Below are 7,358 nucleotides of genomic sequence, written 5' to 3'. Positions count from 1 at the left end.
CACTTCACACGTGTCCATCAGGAAGAGAGAGAGAGCTGCCTCCAGTGTGCGAGCTGCCAGCGAGTCTGACTGAGACAGAATGGGAGGAAGGACTGGTATGCAATGGAGTGGTTGTCTTTTCATAGACCCACTTATACTCGGTCGAGTCTGTACAGTGTAAGTGTTTGGTATCACATTACCCTGCCCTCAGCTCGGACCTATTGATCATTTGCTCAGCTTATGCCTACGTTCTGCCTCTATTATTTCCTCCTTCTCCTGACTCTGCAGTCATTTTATCTCTCTATTATTACAACATGTATATTTTTAGAGCCAGTCCCCTATTCCTTCCCCCGGCCCCCACACCCCCTGCCACCGCCTGAGCGACATTGTCTTCAGTCCCCGCCACAAACTCCATTCCCCAGTCACTGACTCCATCTCCTTCCCTAGCATCTGCCTGAGGCTGTTCGCAACCTTTGGTGTCATATTTGACCCTGAAATGAGCTTCCGGCCACATATCCGCACCATCACTAAGACCGTACCAAAGTTGCATGATCAGCCATGATCATATTGAATGGCGGTGCAGGCTCGAAGGGCCGAATGGCCTATTCCTGCACCTATTTTCTATGTTTCTATGTCTCTTTCCACCTCCGTAACATCGCCCGTCTCCACCCTTGCCTCAGTTCATCCGCTGCTGAAACCCTCATCCATGCCTTTTGTTGCCTCGAGACTTAACTATTCCAACACACTCCTGGCTGGCCTCCCACGTTCTACCCTACGTATGCCTGAGGTCATCCAAAACTCGGCTGCCTGTGTCCAAACTCACACCGAGTCCCGCTCACCCATCACCCCGTGTTCGCCGACCTACATTGGCTCCCGGTTCAGCAACAATTTTAAAATTCTCATCCTTGTTTTCAAATCCCTCCATGGCCTCGCCCCTCCCTATCTCTGTAATCTCCTCCAGTCCCACAACCCCTCGAGATGTCTGCGCTCCTCTAATTTTGCCCTCTTGAGCATCCCTGATTATAATCACTCCACCATTGGTGGCCGTGCCTTCTGTTGCCTGGCCCCCCAAGCTCTGGAACTCCCTCCCTAAACCTCTCCACCTCTCTCTTCTCCTTTAAGATGCCCCTTAAAACCTACTTCTTTGACCCAGCTTTTGGACATTTGACCTAATATCTCCTTATGGGGCTCGGTGACAAATTTTGTTTCATAACGCTCCTGTGAAGCACCTTGGGATGTTTTAACTACGTTAAAGGTGCTCTATAAATGCAAATTGTGTTGGCATTGCTGAAATGGAGATAACTTTCTGCCTGTCCAGTTTTTCCCTTTCTGACTCCAAAGCCACTTGTTCACACAAAGGGTAATGAAAATCCAAAGAACTCTCTCCCCTCAAAAAACTGTTGAGGCTGAGGGGGGGGGGGGGGTCAATTGAAAATGTCAAAATGTGAGATGGATAGATTTTTATTAGGAAAGAGTATTGAGGGTTATGGAACCTAGGCGGGTAGATGGAGTTAAGATACAGATCAGCCAAGATCGAATGGCGGAGCAGGCTCAAGGGGCTGAATGGTCTCCTCCTGTTCCTATGATTTGTGCTGGGAGCCTACTATCAGCAAGGACAGACATCGACGACGAGGTCTAACACCGCCTTCAGTGGTCCAGTGCAGTCTTCGGTTGACTGAGGAAGAGAGTGTTCGAAGATCAAGCCCTCAAATCTGGCACCAAGCTTATGGTCTACAGGGCTGTAGTGATACCCGCCCTCCTGTATGGCTCAGAGACATGGACCATATACAGTAGACACCTCAAATCGCTGGAGAAATACCACCAACGCTGTCTCCGCAAGATCCTGCAAATCCCCTGGGAGAATAGATGCACCAACGTCAGTCTTCTTGACCAGGCCAACGTCCCCAGCATCGAAGCACTGACCACACTCAACCAGCTCCGTTGGGCGGGCCACATTGTCCGCATGCCTGACACAAGACTCCCAAAGCAAGCGCTCTACTCGGAACTCCTACACGGCAAGCGAGCCCAAGATGGGCAGAGGAAACATTTCAAGGACACCCTCAAAGCCTCCTTGATAAAGTGCAACATCCCCACCGACACCTGGGAGTCCCTGGCCAAAGACCGCCCTAAGTGGAGGAAGTGCATCCGGGAGGGTGCTGAGCACCTCGAGTCTCGTCGCCGAGAGCATGCAGAAAACAAGCGCAGGCAGCGGAAGGAGCGTGTGGCAAACCAGACTCCCCACCCACCCTTTCCCTCAACCACTGTCTGTCCCACCTGTTCCCGTATTGGACCGTTCAGTCACCTGAGAACTCACTTTTAGAGTGGAAGCAAGTCTTCCTTGATTCCTAGGGACTGCCTATGAATGATGAACATCCCACAGCTGATTTCTTATATGTGGGCAAGTGGAGCCTAGACTGTGGGGCCTGGAAATTACTTACTGCCGCGGCAGTTTTACAGGCGTAAAACGGGTGCCTAAGGGTCCAAATGTGGCGGGCTGCTTGCACATTCACATTCCATGCCATATTGGTGAAAGTAGTAAAAGAAGCCTTAGCCCGCAACTTGCAGAAGCATCATTTAAATATCGCACATATGTTCCCAGTTGTGTCAGTTGTGGCTCAGTGGGCAGCACACTCGCCTCTGAGCCAGCAGGTCGTGGGTTCAAGTCCCACTCCAGGGATTTGAGCACAAAAACCTAGGCTGGCTCTCCCAGTGCAGTGCTGAGGGAGTGCTGCACCTTCGGAGGTGCTATTTCTTGGATGAGATGTTAAACCGAGGCCCCGTCTGCTTTCTCGGGTGGATGTGAAAGATCCCACGGCACTATTTTGAAGAAGAGCAGAGGAGTTATCCCTGGTGCCCTGGCCAATATTTATCCCTCAATTAACATCACAAAAAACAGATTATCTGCTCATTGTCACTTTGCTGTGTGTGGGAGCTTGCTGTGCGCAAACTGGTTGCTGCATTTCCTACATTACAACACTGACTACGCTCCAAGACTACTTCACTGGCTGTAAAGTGCTTTGAGATGTCTGGTGTTCGTGAAAGGTGCTATATAAGTCCAAGTCTTCCTTCCTTTATTTCTCACTGTGTAGTGCATGGTGTGCCAGAAACACCATGGGGGTCGTAGGTCAGAAACCAGGGCCAGATCGGCAAGTGCCAGGATGGTATTTCTTGGCTCCTGATCAGTGCTAGCGCTCTAGGCTCACATTGAATGCACCAGGTACCCACAACCGATAACACAGGGTACCCACCAAACCCTTGTATTACCGTCCTTTTAGTAGCTGTATCAAACACTCCTGTATCTGGGTTGGGCTTCACTTACATGCCGTCATGTCACTTGAGTACTAATGAAAATAAAGACAGCATTTATATAGCGCCTTTCATGACCTCAGGATGTCCCAAAGCGCTTTACAACCAATGAAGCACTTTTGTAGTGCAGTTGCTGTTGAAATGTAGATTTAAAGCCTCATCCAAAAGGTGGCAGCTCACACAGTGCAGCACTCGCTCAGCACTGCACTGGGAGTGCCAGCCTGGATTTTATGCTCAAGTCTCTGAAATGGGGACTTGAACCCATGACCTTTTGACTGAGAGACGAGTGTCCTACCCACTGAGCCAGGGCTGACATCTGAGGGCAGTTATTAGGGGACGGCACTGGGAGTATAGCAAGAGGACACATGTGGCTGTCTGTGTACTTGGCTTGGTATTATCGAGGGTGAAGGAGCGATAAAGGTCATTACTTTATAATCCTGGCACTGTTGGCTGACCCGACTTTGGTAACAGACCTGAGCTATACTGCTGCCACTTTGACCCCTACCTAGCAATATAAGACACGAGGCTGCCGTATTCACCAGTTTTCATAATGCTTTCCATGTGCTTCCTCTACCATAGAACCTGCCCAACGTGAAAAGGCACATTCCACGGCCACTAAAGCCTGGCATGATACTGCAGAATCATTATCGATATAGCTAGATGTTTATTACGTACCAGGAGTATAATGTATTTGCTTCATGGGTTCTTTGCTTAAGAATTTTTAGCAACACATTGCTATTAAGAACTAGTTGGTTTATTAGCAAAGGTTTAACAATCCCACTACACATTACCAGTTCATCTGCTAGGCTCACAACCACCTGCCTCATTGTGGATCCCCCGAACCCAACTGGCTGGGGTTTTATTGAGTCTTGTGAACATCACAGAACTGGCTAAGCCACTCCCAACTCAACAGCTCTACAACTATTTTGTGTGAAACATAAAATCAAATGCCCCTTTTGGCGAGGGCACTAGAACCCAAAAATGAACAAATAACCTTTTGGAAACTCAAATCAAATTAAAATTTGGTTGCCAGGGGTGATGATGCACTCCATCCCTCCGGTGCCCACCTCTCACGGAACGCCACGAGCGTACCGGTGGACACCGTGTGCTCCATCTCCAGGGACACCCTGGTTCGGATGTAACCGTGGAAGAGAGGCAGGCAGTTGGGCTTAACGACCCCCTCAACCTCCCGTTGTCTGGACCGGTTGATGGCCCCCTTGGCCAGGCCCAGGAGCAGTCCTACGAGGAGGCCTTCCGACCTGCCCCCTCCCCTCCGCACCGGGTGCCCAAAGATCAGGAGCGTGGGACTGAAGTGCAACTAGAGTTTGAGGAGCAGGCCTTTCAAATAATGAAACAGGGGCTACAACCTCACACACTGAACATAGACTTGGAACACGGACTCTTCCAGACTGCAGAAATTTAAGGCGGCCTGGGAGTCCATGAACCGACTTAAAAACCAACTGCACGGAACTGCTTCGTGCAACATCCTTCAGGCCAAGTCCCCAATAAATAGAGGGAGGACTCCCGCGTAGAGTGCACTCCACTGGGGACCCCCGCCTCCTCCGGACGGCAAGGTGGTGCGCCATAGCGTGTCCGGATGGCAGATGAGGATGGCAAAGTGGAGAGTGTGCAGGAGCAGCCCGTACAGGAATCCCCTCCACGCAGAACTGAAAGGGCACGGAGGGGATTTCCCTGAGGAGGCTCAAGTTATGAGGCGCCGGCTCCCGAGGGAGGTTTCGGGGCTTGGCGCCGATGAGGAATTCCATCCGGTCGGAGGTCAGTTTGGACGGGATCTCCCCACGTGCTTGAGCCTCCTCGACACACCTAACGGAGTCAGGGCCCAGTTCAACAGCTCTACAACTCTTTTTGTTGCAAAACGAAAAACAATTAAATCAAGTGCCGACACACACACTCCAAACAGTTTTCAAGTAATCTTTTTTTGTGGGTTTTTTGTGGGGTTTTTTAGGGCAACGAGAGGCAAATTATACAAGTTCCCCCTGACTGGGGGGAATTGGTTGTGCAACATAGGGCTCGAACCCACGACCCTGAGATTAAGAGTCTCATAAGCCTGCTGACGGTGTATGGGAGCTTTGGCCCGAACCGTCAACAGCTCTACAAACCTGTGAGCAGACGCACAGGTGCATACAGTACAATAGAGTAAAGGAGTAATTCTGAATTGATCAATTTTTGTTAGGCGAGGGTATTAAGGAATATGGAACCAAGGCGAGTAGGCAGAGTTGAGATACAGATCAGCCGTGATCTAATTGAATGGCGAAACAGGCTCGAGGGGCTGAATGGCCTCCTTCTGTTCCTCTGTTCCATTGTATATAGGGGCAATGTTATTCGGAGTAAAGGGGCAATACATTCTTTATTCTGAACTATATGCAGAAGCAGTATTACCAGGAGTAAAGGGATGTTACAATCATTATTTTGCATCAAACCATCCTTGAAATTTGTTAGAGGACCGTACAGCACACATTTCATTTCACAGTGAATGGAACATTAATTTTTGACAACTGCTGTCAGTATAACTGAATGTATTTTAATAATGAATGAGCCTTGTTAGCAGCATGACTCCTTATTATAATCTCTTCACAATCGGTTCCTCATGTGCGTAAGACTGAACCAGAGCTTGGCAAACAATTGTAATTCATTAGTTTGACTGTTGTATTGTGTAAAACCCAAACCTTCCGATTTCAGCTGCAGGAACAGTAAGGGCACTGCCATTATCGTTTGCATACCTGGACGACATTCAGGCTTGGGCTGGTAAGTGGCAAGTCACATTCGTGCCACACAAGTGCCAGGCAATGACCATCTCCAACAAGAGAGAGTCTAATCATCGGCCCTTGACATTCAAGGGCATTATCATCGCCAAATCCCCCGCCATCAACATCCTGGGGGGGGTCAACTATCCGTTCCTTCAACCACCGTCTGCCCCACCTGTGACAGAGACTGTAGGTCCTTCATTGGTCCCCTCAGTCACCTAACGACTCACTTTTAGAGTGGAAGCAAACCATCCTCGACTCCGAGGGACTGCCTATGATGATGATGGGTGTCGACATTAAGCTGATGCTCAAGTGGACCGGCCACATAAATACCGTGGCAACAAGAGCCGGTCAGAGGCTGGGTATTCTGCAGCGAGTGACTCACCTCCTGACTCCACAAAGCCTTTCCACCTTCTGCAAGGCAAAAGCCAGGAGTGTGATGGAACATTAGTGCCTGGATTGGTGCAGTTCCAACAACACTCAAGAAGCTCGACACCATCCAGGACGAATCTTGATCAACACCCCATCCACCACCTTCAACACTCACTCCCTCCACCACCGGTGCACCGTGGCTGCAGTGTGTACCATCTACAAGATGCACTGCAGCAACTCGCCAAGGCTTCTTCGGCAGCACCTCCCAAACCCGTGACCTCCATGACCTAAAAGGACAAGGGCAGCAGGGACCTGGGAACACCACCACCTCCACGTTCTCCTCCGAGGCATACACCATCCTGACTTGGAAATATATCGGTCGTTCCTTCATCGTTGCTGGGTCAAAATCCTGGAACTCCCTCCCTAACAGCACTGTGGGAGCACCTTCACCACACGGACTGCAACGGTTCAAGAAGGCGGCTCACCACCACCTTCTCAAAGGGCAATTAGGGATGGGCAATAAATACCTGTCTTGCCAGCGATGCCCACATCCCAAGATTGAATTAAAGAAGAGCACTCCTTGGGCAAGGGAATGTAACAATTGGGAATTCCTACTCTCCAGGACGGGAGCAGATTAACGCACAGCCTAAGGGGCCACAGGCCAATAGGGAGCCCCCTGGTTAATCATCATAATGCAGACAAACTGCATACAATCAAAATATTCTGGCCTTTAAAAACACTGTCAGAAGGAGGAGGGATAGACAGTAGATGTGTTACCATATATACATGGACATTCTACAAGCTGAATGCCCATGCATTTTGATACACGTGTGGATTTTAACGGATCAGGGCAGTTATGTAGAAATGAGAGGGGGTTCTGAATTAACTTTGGAACCCAGGGCCCCAACAATTCTTGAAGAAAGAAAGACTTGCATT

This window comes from Pristiophorus japonicus, chromosome 17 (genome assembly GCF_044704955.1).
Source record: "Pristiophorus japonicus isolate sPriJap1 chromosome 17, sPriJap1.hap1, whole genome shotgun sequence".
NCBI classification, from domain to species: Eukaryota; Metazoa; Chordata; class Chondrichthyes; family Pristiophoridae; genus Pristiophorus; species Pristiophorus japonicus.
Note: the sequence above shows the minus strand (reverse complement) of the source record.